A 7,623-nucleotide genomic window follows, 5' to 3' on the forward strand; every position below is an offset into this window, starting at 1 on the left:
AGATGAGTTTAACTCATTATTCTTGGCCTTAACTTAACCTACCATTTCTCTGGAACTTTTCCATAGCAACCAACATGCAGGGCAACACCAGAGAAAAATTTTTTAACTATCTTGAAAAATAAAGCTAAAAGCAGGAAATAAAAACAAAAAGAAGATAAATAAGTGAAAGCTTATTATAACTATTCAGTGTTATAATTCTCAGAAGAATATAAATTAATTTACAGATAAAATAGCAGTTGGAGATGTTTAAGAGCAAGGTTTCTCCAGCAATAATACCCTGTGAAGAAAGACTTGATTGCACAACATCCTAGATATAAATAATTTCATATGCTAATGTTAGTACTAATGGAGAAATACTTGGGACAAGTATGATGAGAAGGGCTTTTGAGTTAGAGGGGGAAAGGCCTGAAAAATAGAACTTGATAAAGAAGGGTTAAGAAAGCTTCAAAGGGTTCAATTAGGTAGCTTGCTTACCCAGTGTGCAGAGGGACAAAAAGAAACATTTCTACCTCCAACTTAATGACAAATTTAGAAGAAACAGTAAAAAAGATAAATGCATTCCTGGGGAAGCTGTCTGATCTGAAGCTGAAATAGCCTATGAATGACCCTGTCTAACTTTGTGTAAGTAGTCTGAAGCTCCAGGTTTCTATTCTATGTAACAAAGTTACACGTTGTGTGTAAATGTGCTATGCTGAAGAGGACAATCAGCAGTTATTAAGAGGTGATAGAATGACAAGGCCAGACTCAAAAGCATCATCAAGATCCTTGAAGCAGAAAAACCGTACCCATTATAGCAAAACAGCAAAGAATTATTTTCTTCTTTCAGTTTTTGCATTAATACTCTGTGGAGTGGTACATATACTATACTGTCAAGTACATAAATATATCATCATCATTTAGTGGTAACCCAAACATCAAGGACATAATGAGAATAAAATCAAGACCATTTTGGAATATACCAGGCATTTTAGTTCATCTGTCTTCTGTTAACTGCTTTCAAATTAAATGCAAACTTCTGAAACTGGCTGTTTCCTTTGTAAAAATTGGTGTCTCCTTAATTAAGGTTGTTTGCTAAATCATAAAGATAACTCAGTCCCATACAAAAGATTCATGAATAAATTTTGAAAACTAGGCCAAATATTTTAATGAGACTTTAGTTTTTCAGATCACATCTTGAAATCATCCTCCTGCTATAATAATGGCTCCTTTTTGTAGAGGAAGTTTGCTCCCTGTGTACCCAGAAGTTATTTTGAGACACAATGACAAATCTGATTGGCAAGTAGTCAATAATCTTGAATGTAGGGGAAAAAACTCACAATGAAAAGAAAATCTAACTGTGCCTCATAAATTTATATTTCAGATAGTTAAATACTAATCTATAGAATGAGAAATCCAATGAGATTGAGACATTTTAAGGAGTAGCACTAATATTATTTCTTTAACTTATCCCACTTTACTATTTCTTTCCCACCAGCACATTTAAATCCTTGTTTCGAGAAGCTAAAAACACATTTTCCACCTGTCTTACTTAAAATTTTTTTTAAACCATTCAATCCCTGTCCCTGTCTTCTCCTAGACTCTATTTTCTAATCCCTTACCTCTCAGTTTTCAAACTACACTTTTCCCCAACCACTATTTTGAAATGACTTTAACTGGCATATCATAAACCTTCATATGAAGTTCAATGGTCACATTTCAGTCCTTATCTTTCTTCTTTCTATAGAGCATATATAATGTTGACCAGTTGCCTTAGCCAGTTTGGCTCAGTGGATAGAGCATCGGCCTGCGGACCGAAGGGTCCCAGTGTTCGATACCGGTCAAGAGCTAGAGCACTGACACGTACCTTGGTTGCAGGCTCCTCCCTGGCCAGGCTCATGCAGGAGGTAACCAATCGATGTGTTTTTCTCACATCAATATTTCTGTCTCTCTCTCTTGCACTCTCTCTAAAAATCAATGGAAAAATATACTCGGGTGAGGATTTTAAAAAAAAATTAATGTTGATGAGTTTATTACAGCAAATGCTACCCCACTTTGGCTTCTATAATGGCACACTATCCAAGTATGGTAGGCCACTCCTTGTGTGCCGCTCTTGAGGGCTTCTCCTTCTCTGCCCATCCTTGGAATATGTGTGGTTCCCTCAGATTCCTTCCTCTCTTCTCTACAAAATTTCCTTGAGTGATGTCATCTATTTTTCAGTTTTCAACTATCAACTAGATGCTGATGACTTCCAAGTCTATATCTCAAGTTCAGACCTCTCTTCTGAGTGCCACGGCCATATAACCAGTTGGCTACTAGTCATTCATGTTTAACTAGGTCTCAAACCATTTCAACCTAATGAAACCTTTTGTTCTCTGAGTCAGTGACGGAATGACTTAGTTGTTGGGGAATCATCCTTGACTACTTCCTTTCCCTCAAATCTGCCTCCTCAAATAACCAATCACAATGTCCTGTTCATTTTATTTCTTCAATGTTTCTTGAAATCTTCCCATCCATTCCCAATACCTTAGTTTAGGTTATCAACCTCTCTTACCTGGGTTACTGTGACAGTTTTTTATTTATTTATTATTTTTTAAAAATATATTTTATTGATTTTTTTTACAGAGAGGAAGGAAGAGGGAGAGAGAGTTAGAAACATTGATGAGAGAGAAACATCAATCAGCTGCCTCCTGCACACCCACCACTAGGGATATGCCCGCTACCAAGGTATATGCCCTTGACCGGAATCGAACCTGGGACCCTTGAATCCGCAGGCCGACACTCTATCCACTGAGCCAAACCGGTCAGGACATGTGACAGTTTTTTAATTGGTGTCCCTGTTAACAGTATCCCCATCAAGCAAAGCTAGGCTATATAACTAGATTGTAAATTCCTTAAAATCAGAGAATATCTTGGGGGTTTCCCCCCTCTTGCTTTTTGCTCTATAGTTTTAATATAGAAAAAGTCAGCCAATATACATTAGCAAACCTATCAAGCTGGAGTATTTGTTTTCTCCAAGAGAACATCAATTAGGCTAATGGAAAACTTTAAGGCCTTAGCATCCAGAATAGCATGCACAGCTCAACAAGGATATACATACAAGACTCGAATACCACTGTAACAAAACTGGACCTAAAAGATATCCATAGAATAGTATATCCAACAACAGCAATTTTTTTTTCAAGTGTACATGGAACACTCTCCAAAACAGGCCATATGCTAGACCAGTACAGGAACCCAAGAACTGTTTAACCCTTCTAGTTTATTTAAAAAATAAACAAACAAAAAACAGACTATGGCAACTATTTCTTTTGAAGAGAACTACAGGAATATTTTACTAGAACACACTGAGAAATCTCAGGGGACTGAAACAGAAAATGACTCCTAATTTTATATATAATGTATTGGAGTATGGCATACATACAAAAAGATAACAGATCAAGAAGGTTCAGCTCAATGAATTATTACTAAGTGCACATATCTGTATACCCAACAGACATATTACCAGCACCCCGGCTAGCATAAGGCTCAATAAACCCTTTGTTTTAGAAAAGCGTTCACATGGAAGTTTTTGTTTCACAATCCCAACTACAGGATATTCTGGAAAAGGCTAACTATGGAAACAATACAAAGATCAGTAGCTGCTAGGAGTTGGGGTGGAGGAGGGATGAATAGGCAAAGGACAAAGGATTTTTAGGGCAATAAAAATATTCCATATATGATATATACTATCATGATAGATACATACCATTACATATTTGTTCAAATCCATAAAATGTACAACACCAAGAGTGAACCCAAATGTAAACCATGAACTTTGTCAATATAGGTTCATCAATTGTAACAAAATGTACCAATCTGGTGATGGATGTTGACAACGGGAGAAAAGCTACACATGTGTACAGACAAGGAGTACTGTATATGGGAAATCTCAGTACCTTCTTTCAATTTTGCTGTGAACCTAAAATTGCTTTAAAAAATAGTCTTTACAAACAATAACAAAATTAGTAATCAACAACTGAATCTGAAATCTCTCTCAAATATACAGATTTGATACCCCCATCTTTCCTCTCTGCCTCACCATTTTGTCATGTACCTAAGAAGATTCTTAAAGTTTTACCTTAACATCTGATTATAATGAATTAATGAATGGCAATCATTAGGGGAACAGGTGCTGCCACTTCAATATTCAATGATGCTTTCATAAGAATATTACCTGTTTGGGCTCTGTGATAGTCTAAATCAGGCATCCTCAAACTACGGCCCGCGGGCTACATGCGGGTGTTTTTGCCGTTTTGTTTTTTTACTTCAAAATAAGATATGTGCAGTGTGCATAGGAATTTGTTCATAGTTTTTTTTTAAACTATAGTCCGGCCCTCCAACGTGAACTGGCCCCCTGTTTAAAAAGTTTGAGGACCCCTGGTCTAAATTACTCACTTAAAGAGATTTAAACAGAACATTTTTCTATTCTAAGAATTTTATTTCAAAAAGCCAACTTAAAAAAAAAAAAAACAGTGGTAGAAAGAAAATAAATTCAAGGGTCCTTTGTACCCTTATGAGCTGGTTTTCATCAATTGCAGTCCTACATAATAAAATGACATTTCTGAAAAAATGGACTCAAGAGCAAATGAGTCAATCCAAAGAACCCATAATTCAATTTTTGCTAAATAAATGGGGAGCCTTACATTTACTTTTTAAAGGTTTTTAATAAATTTAAAGAGGCTAGACTCAAGCAAAGAGTGACAGTTTTAATCAAAACAGTTCAAAAACTGCTATCAATGGAGTAATGTAAAAGTTGACATATAAAATATGGGTTTTAAAAGCAGTAACTATAGGGGAAGTATTTCAAAATGAAGGTTAAAATCCAGGGTGTGTGTTTTTTTAAGTATAGTACTTAAATATGGAAGACTACCACTCTTAACAGAATGTCTCCACAAAAATGGACTTTGGAGCAAGCATAACCAGTATGCAGAGAAGGTCAAATGCAGATCATACACAGCATGACTGCTTTGAGCAAAAGTAGAGGTACAATCCAACTGAAAACACAGACTAACATGAGGGTCTCCATTTTTCAAACTCTGGAAACTTTAACATGACGAGTTTAGGGAAATGCAAGTTCATGTGGCAACCCATTTGGATTCTATAGATCAAAATGTAATTTGAATAGAATCCAAATGTAAAACTAGCACCAACAGAGAATTCTGGATACCAATAATGTTCAGTTAAATTCTATTTATCCTTACCAGTCCATTTGTATTAGTACTGGAAATTAATTTTTTTAAAAATATATTTTATTGATTTTTTACAGAGAGGAAGGAAGAGGGACAGAGAGTTAGAAACATCGATCAGCCGTCTCCTGCATATCCCCTACTGGGGATTTGCCCACAACCAAGGCCCTTGACTGGAATCGAACCTGGGACCCTTCAGTCCGCAGGCCGACAACGCTCTATCGACACCGAGTCAAACCAGTTAGGGCTGGAAATTAATTTTTGTTATCTAAAATGCGTCACACTTGGAGGGAAAAAAGTTCCATCATAAATTAAAGAAAAAATCCATTAAGTAGGATAAATTTCTTCATTTAAGATTCTTTTTTAAAAAAACTTATTTTTTATTGATTTCAGAGAGGAAGGGGGAAAGGGAGAGAGAGAGAGAGAAATATCAATGATGAGAGAGAATCATTGATTGGTTGCCTCTTGCACACCCCCTACTGGGGATCAAGCCCACAACCCATGTGCCCCTGGCCGGAATTGAACCCGGGACCTTTCAGTCCCCAGGCCGACACTCTATCCACTGAGCCAAACCAGCTAGAGCCTTCATTTAAGATTCTAATTGTTTAAAGAACAATACATCACTATTAAATCTATAGCAATAACCTCTGTACTTTTGATTTGTAAGTAATATATGTTAAATTAATCAGTATTTAATGAAATAGTCCTCAATAACCGCTTTCAAAGTGATCCTAACTTCAACAGTGATTGTAAAAGCAACCCCAACTAATGGGGATCTTGAGAGAACTAGAATAGGAAAATCTAAATTCTAATCTCAGTTATGCTATTTATTAGCTCTGAGATCTATATACATTTGGTAAATATTCAAAAGTTTTAGAGCAGAGTAAGAAATAAAAGGATGACTCCAGGTTAGGAACAATGAAGAGCGGAGTAAAAGATGATGCCCTGATAGGAAAATGAGGAAGCCACACTACAAATGGACATTTGGAAAGTCTAGGGCTTTGGGAGAATAAAGGATTTTAAATTATTTCAAGGTTAGGGTTGCCAGCAGTGTAAGTGACAAAGCATAGAAAATGTAGGCTTGAGGACAAATTGAGGCCATGTAAATAGGTAAATTCTCTGTGAGAGTGACTATAAATGAAGAACTGGATCTTTGGGGAATAGTTTACATCAGCACTCTTCAACAGAACTTTCTGAGATGATGGAAATGTTCTATAGGTTTCCAATATAGAAGCCACAAGCCACATGTGGCCATTGAGCTCTTATAATGTGGCTACAGCAAGTGAGTAACTAAATTTTAAATTTTATTTGACTTTAATTAATTAAAACTTAAATGTATCCATACAATGGAGTATTGTTTAGCAGTAAAAAGAAATTGCACTATCAAGCCATGAAGACATGGAAGAAGCTTAAATATACATTGTTAAGTGAAAGAAAACAATATTGCCCATAGAACTATACAACACAAAGAGTGAACCCTAATGTAAACTATGGACTTTGGTTAGAAGTAATTTACCAATACTAGTTCACCAATTATAATAAACGCACCACACTAATGTAAGATGTTAACTATGGGGGAAGCTGGCTGTATATGGGAACGTATATTTTCAGTGCAATTTTTCTATAAAATAAGTAGCCACATGTAGATAGTGGCTGATACTGAATAGCACAGGTCCATATTAATAAGACTGGTGTGGGAAGAAAACCAGAATAGGATTTTATTTCTGATAAAATACACGCAGTTAATGCTAAACTGTACAAAGTTTATATGTAGCTTTAATATTAACATTTTTACAGTAGAACTTTTTTCAAATATTCTAGATATCTTCCTAAAATGATTTTTTTGTCAAATAGAATTTAAGGAGGAAAATAACATTTATTGACTGGGTACTAGATGTCAGGTAGTATACTAAAGACATGTTACCTCATTTAAATTTCAAAACAATCTTTAAGGGAAGGTATTACTCTTTCTGTTTTTAGAGATGAAGAATTATAATGCTTAAATAATAAAAGATGAAAACCTAGCTAGATATGACTCCAAAGTCTATGTTCTAATATACTATGTACATATTTTTATGATTCCCAAAATTACAAACATTTCCCCACAATAAATTTATTATCAGGAACTCTTAAAAATTTGGAGTCATCTTTTTCTTTCTTATTCTTCTCTAAACCTTTTGAATAAGTTATATAGCACAACACAATAATTAACCATACACTCGGAGTCTAATGAGGTACTATCCCTATTATCAAATGGCCCCAAGCTAACCTGGTTTTTCCTGTCACCCTCCTTGCACCTTTTAATCTGCTATGGGATTAGAAAAGAGACAATCAAACTTCTTAGAATTACCTACAGAGCAAGAGATTTTGTAAGCCAGTGCTTTAATCAGATGATTTAGTTAATTAATTTTGTGACAAT

The sequence above is a fragment of the Eptesicus fuscus genome, chromosome 22 (genome assembly GCF_027574615.1).
Source record: "Eptesicus fuscus isolate TK198812 chromosome 22, DD_ASM_mEF_20220401, whole genome shotgun sequence".
Classification (NCBI taxonomy): domain Eukaryota; kingdom Metazoa; phylum Chordata; class Mammalia; order Chiroptera; family Vespertilionidae; genus Eptesicus; species Eptesicus fuscus.